The sequence below is a fragment of the Macaca nemestrina genome, chromosome 3, assembly GCF_043159975.1.
Source record: "Macaca nemestrina isolate mMacNem1 chromosome 3, mMacNem.hap1, whole genome shotgun sequence".
Lineage (NCBI taxonomy): Eukaryota > Metazoa > Chordata > Mammalia > Primates > Cercopithecidae > Macaca > Macaca nemestrina.
Window position 1 is genome coordinate 137,370,785 of NC_092127.1, and position 5,944 is coordinate 137,376,728.

General features: G+C 35.3%; 1 pseudogene; it reads left to right on the plus strand.

The window, feature by feature from the left end:
- Positions 1 to 350: 350 nt before the first annotated feature.
- On the plus strand, positions 351 to 478 carry LOC139362470 (U2 spliceosomal RNA; annotated as a pseudogene).
- Positions 479 to 5,944: the final 5,466 nt, after the last annotated feature.

Here is a 5,944-nt window from a genome sequence, read left to right on the forward strand (position 1 = left end):
CACCTAAAATGTAAGCAACTTGCAATCACCTAGGTTCATTTATCCTCTCTTCTTTTTACATTGTAACATAACATAATTTTTGCTTCAAACTATCACATGTACTTTAACGAAATTAGAAGAAAAAATTTGTCTTGTATGTCTACCCGTATTTTCATTTTCATTCTTCTTTCTGAAAAATGTAAGTGTCTCTTGATTATCACTTTCCTTCAGTCTGAAAAGCATTTTTTTAAACAGTCGGTTAGTACAGATCTGCTAGTAAGAACTTCTTTCAGTTTTATTTTATCTGAAAATGTCTTTATTTTGGCTTTATTCTTGAGGGATATTTTGCTGGGTATAGAAGTTAGGGTTGTATCGCTTCTCTGCCTTTTGGCTAAGATCAAGTGTAAAATTCAGGGTTGTCAATTTTATTATCTATCTACCTTTTAAAGATCATTATTGTCGTCTGGCTTTTAATGTTCCAGATTAAAAATTGGTAATAATTAAAATCTTTTCCTCTATGTGAAATATATCATTTTTATTTTCCAGTAGCGGCTAAGATTTGTTTAAGCTTTAGTTGTCAGAAGTTTAACTATCATGTGCCTAGTTGTTGGCTTATCTGTATGTTTTCTGTTTGGAATTTGCTGAGCTTCTTGAATTAGTAGATTTGTGTCCTTCACCAAAAGGAAAAACATTGAATATTATGTATGTATATGTGTTTTCCGCTATCTTCTAACCCTCATCCCTTTCTAGGACTCAAGTCACATGTATGTTAGACTTTTTAAATTGTCATATGCTCCTGAACCTCTGTACATTTCTTAGCAATCTTTTTTTCTCTCTGCCCTTCAAATTAGATCATTTTAAATAGATCTTTCTTCAAGTTCAGCAAGCTTTTCTTCTGCCATTTCCAATCTGCTGATAAGCCCATCTAGTGATTTCTTCCATTTTAGATACTCTGTTTTTCAGTTTCAGAATTTCATTTTTATTCTTTTAAAATACTTTCTATTTCTCTACTGAGATGTCCTGTATTTTCATTTGGTATGAGCATATTTTTCTTTACATTTTAAATATATTTATAATAGCCACTTTAAAATTTTTGCCTGCTGATTCTAACATTCTGGTCATCTTGGGATCGGTTTCTACTGACTACCTTTCTCTTAAATCTGAGACATATTTTTTTGTTTATTTATTTTTTATTTTTATTTTTATTTTAGATGGAGTCTCACTTTGTCACCCAAGCTAGAGTGCAGTGGTGTGATCTTGGCTCACTGCAACCTCCGCCTCCCGGGTTCAAGCAATTCTCTGCCTCAGCCTCCCGAGTAGCTGGGATTACAGGCACCTGGCACCACACCTGGCTAATTTTTGTATTTTTAGTAAGGACGGGGTTTCACCATCTGGGCCAGGCAGGTCTTGAACTCCTGACGTTGTGATCCACCCACCTCTACCTCCCAAAGTGCTGGGATTAAAGGCATGAGCCACCACACTGGGCCTTTCTTGTTTATTTGTATAGCCCATAATTTTATATGGTATCCTGGACATCAAAAAATGGTACATCAAAGAGACTCTCAATTCTCTTATTTTCCCTTAGAGAATATCACTAGGTTGTTCTAACAGATAGTTAACTTGGCTGAACTCAAGCTCCAAATTCTAATATTCAATTTAGTTCTTTTAGCTTTAGGTGCACTGCTTGGAATCTGCTCTGCACATGCATTCTTCAATGTCACCCAGAAACGTGAGCAGCATTTCTGTGCAGAATTTGTAGTTCCCTTTATGTGACTCACTCCTTTCTAGGATTACCCCCACTCACTTTACAATTGCCAAGGTCCCCCCGAATCTGTCCTGAAGTTAGTTAAGTCTATGAGGTTATATAGATACTGTCTAGGTTTTAGTGGCCCTTGTTTGTTACAGATTGGGATCTGCTCTCAGATTAAAAGCTCCGAAGACAGGAAACTCACTCAGTGCCCTTCCCTTCTTTCAAGTGTCAGCCTCCTGTCCCGAGTGTCTGCCTGCAATTATTTCTTTCCCATTATGTTCAGGAAATTGCTTATTATATTTATACTTGCTATTTACCTGAAAGTTGGTATTTGTGAAGCAGAACCTACCAGGCCAAGCATGTTGGAACTTTCTGTGACCTATCACCAGAAGCTCACCTCTTTCCACCACTTGCATCCTTACCCAAGACATCACCACCTTTCACTTGAATTATTATCATATTCCTAAGTGGTGCACAGTTTCTGTTCTTTTCTTCCCATAGGCTATTTTTTTTTTTTTTTAATCACAGAAGTCAGAGTAACCCCATTTGAGTCATGTCAGCTCATAATCTTGCAATGTTTTCCTATCTCCCTGAGAATGAGAGCCAACATCTATAACCTGGCCACAAAGCCCCACACAATCTGGCTCCCAGTAGCAGCTGTGATCTCGTCTCCTGCCACTGCTCCCATGCTCAGTTCACTCCAGGCAGTCACAATGATCACACCACTCTTCTTCAAACATCCCTGACTCACTGCCCCCTTGGAGACTGTGTGCTTGTTCTTCCTGGCTCACGAAATATTTGTTCCCAAGATATTTGCTTGACACACATCTCCTTCAAATATTTGACTCACATAACTTTCCCATTGAATTCTCCGATCATCCTATTTTAATCCTATATCTTTAGTTTCATACTCCCCACTCTCTTTGCCTAATTTTCATCATCATCATATGTCCTACTTATTTGTTGATATTTTATCTCTGCCAGTACAATATAAGTTTCAAGAGAGCACATATCTTTGTCTGTTGATTCATTAAGGCATGCCAAGTGCCTAAAACAGCTTTAGGTATAGAGAAGGCATTTGCAGACTGTTTTGAACATATTAGGTAAGTGGAATGGCTGAATCTTAAGTACCCAAGCATGGGCTTCAGCATCTAGAAAAATTCCTAACACATAATTTTCAATTTAAAAATATCCTTGAATTTGTAAGGGAATAAATCAATAAATGGGGAGCCCAATAATCCCTTCTGGGCCACAGATTCTTCATTATTTTCTAAGTATCTTGTATTCACGCATAATATTAAAACTTTCTTTCTAGATAACCTTAGTGCACTCGTTTAAAGAATTATTTCCTTATTACAGTTGCAATTATCTGAAAAAAAGCAAATGTACAAGTGAGTAAATAGGCAGCTGCCTTATCATAGTAATAGATTGTGAACTTCATACATTCTGCTATTAACCAATGTCCTTTGAGTCTCAATAATTTTTTGATGATCTTATGTGTGCCTTATTTTGAGTGAAATTTAATAGACATTAAAATAGTCGAAATTCTAGAACCTGAGTTTGGGGGTTAGATGGATTTAGTTAGAATCCTGGTCTGCCCAACCCAAGACAAGGGGCGTGACCTTGGGCTCCCTGCTGAGCATGTGTCTCATCTGTAAAATGAGGGTGATACCTTACCTACCTATTACATTTATTGAAAGAATTGCATACAATAATGTATATAACAAGCCTGATATACAACTGATTTTCAAAAATTTTCTTCCATTTTTCTTATTTCCACTCCATTTTTTTGTTTCTCTTACTTGTTTGTTTGTTTCATTTCTGCTCTTGGGCATTTAAGCTCTTTTTGTCATTAGCATTAAAGACTAAATCCACAAACTTTATCAAGCTAAGAAAAATCATCCTCGGAGAGATTAAAGTAAGCTGAATTGCAAAGTCATTACTAGTGATTTCAGCAGATTCCTGCAGGAGCCTAACTTTAGTAGTCTTAGGGGTGCCAAAAAAATAAATGTTTGCAAGTCATTCGTTTTGATCAAATAACCTGCTGATGCTCCTAAAAGTTCATCAGCTTTTTTTTTTAAGAAATATAGAAAGCAGCATTATTATTCTGTAGCCAGCCTCTTTAAGGGAAAAACAGATCAAGCAGTGTATCAAGCTTTCTCTAAGAACTGGCTTTGCCCCCAGGAGAAGGGTTTCTAGGTAGCTAGACTCTAAATATTTGCTGAATAAATGAAAGAATAAATAAATGTTTGAATTATTTAATTAATATAGTTGCTGAGGCCAATGAGCGTCTCTGTGGTTTTGGTCTTTCAACAGCCACTCAGCAGAAAAGGAGAAATATAGAGACAGCCTGTTGAGCTGTGCAGGGTGTGACTGGTCTTCTAAACTTGGCACTCAAACTGGTAGGCTATGTCACTGTTTTGCTACCTGTTGCCATAGTAATCATGGGTATGGCCACGATACCTGAAGACTAATGTCAAAATTTATCCCCAGTTTTCTGATTGAGTTTTTCACCCTTAATCTCAAAAATGTTACTCTCCTCTTTTCTTTTTGTCATGCTGACATATATTTGCTTTTATATTTTTCTCAAAAGCAGGTCTGCAGTAGCTAATGAGATACTAGTATACATGAAAAGGAGGAATCCTAGAAGTAATTTCCTTTATGAAAATTATATATTTCATCTCCCCTTCTTTGTGCTTAACACAATACTTCTTGGTTTAAGAATATCTCTTTCAAATGTTAAGCCAGGTTTCATGAGGATTCTTTCATCGAACTCTATCTGTGTTGACTTAAGATAAGGAATTGAAACTTCATTCCTTAAGACTTGATGTCTTCCTCCTCAGTACATTTCAATTCACGTGACTTCAGAGACTGCCCTTAATAGGATTAACACAAAAGTAAATTCATGAAGTCTGAAATATTATTTACTATAATTCAAATTCCCTTATACTGTACTTCTTCTAAACGATGCAGTTACCAAAGGCCCAATAGGACTTGCAGGCCTACTATCAAGACATTTTCAACAGTGACTCCAAGAAAAGAACAATCATGAGAATCTAACATTTTTTTTTCTCAGTTCATGGCATTTATTTTCAATCTTTATCGCATATGCCTATTTCCTCATTTACAAATTATTAGAAACAATAGTACCCATTATGAATTGTTACTAGGAAGAGAACAAGCTAATATATGCAAGATGATTAGAAATGTTAGCCATTACTATTCTGTTTATCTTTATTAAGCCAAATGACGTTTTCTATTTTTAATATATTTTCCTATTTCATGGAGAAAAAAGTTCACTGTCGTTTCTGCCCCAAAACCCTCAATCGCAATTCATGACTACACTACTTTCTCTAAACTTTATTGGTAGAATTTAGCTGCTTGTCAAACTTTCAAACAAACAAGGTTAGGAAGGAAGAGAATAATGTAAGTGGAAGAATTAAAGTAACATAACAAGGACCTAAATTTATTAGTATTGTATTATAAGCTCACAGTATAAAAGGATTGTATCATCCATATATTTATTATTCACAGCATTTACAGCATTGTCTTGTGTATGATTAGCGTGTAAAAAATCTGAATGAAAAAAGAATGATTGAATAAAGGAAATAATAAGTGAATGACAGTTGCCAAGTGCCCTTAAAGCCTTGTAAAATGTTTGTTCAAAGAAGAGTTAGAAATACAGTAAACAAGACTTGGCAATTACCCATATATTGAATTTGTTCAGGTTTTCCTGTCTTCTAGAAGTTATCATACTAATCAGAAACCGTTACATTCATATATCTGACTCATCAAAATAAAGTCATCAAAGAAAGGAAGATAGAGCAGATAGAGAAACTTTTCTGGCAAATTCTATGACAAATTATGATTGGAGTCTTAGAAGTAGTCTTATATTTTTAAAATTCTAAACTTTGGAACTTTTGAAATAAAACAATCATTTTATTGAAAAATAAAAGAAGGGTTAACAGTGTGCTTTAGATAAAGTTTTTCACATGATCATACTTATTCACTGACAGTTTCATCTTCATGATTGTGCAATACAGAAGGAAATAGAGATGCTTGGAAGTGCTCAGCCCAGCAAACAAGCTACAGGATGAAATGGCCCACCCTAGGAACTATCTACTTTACCTAATGGTACACAATGGAAAATAAACTTGTCTTAAAAAGAAAAAATGGGAACATAATAGGTGTTTGGTTGATTCTAGAATAAAATGC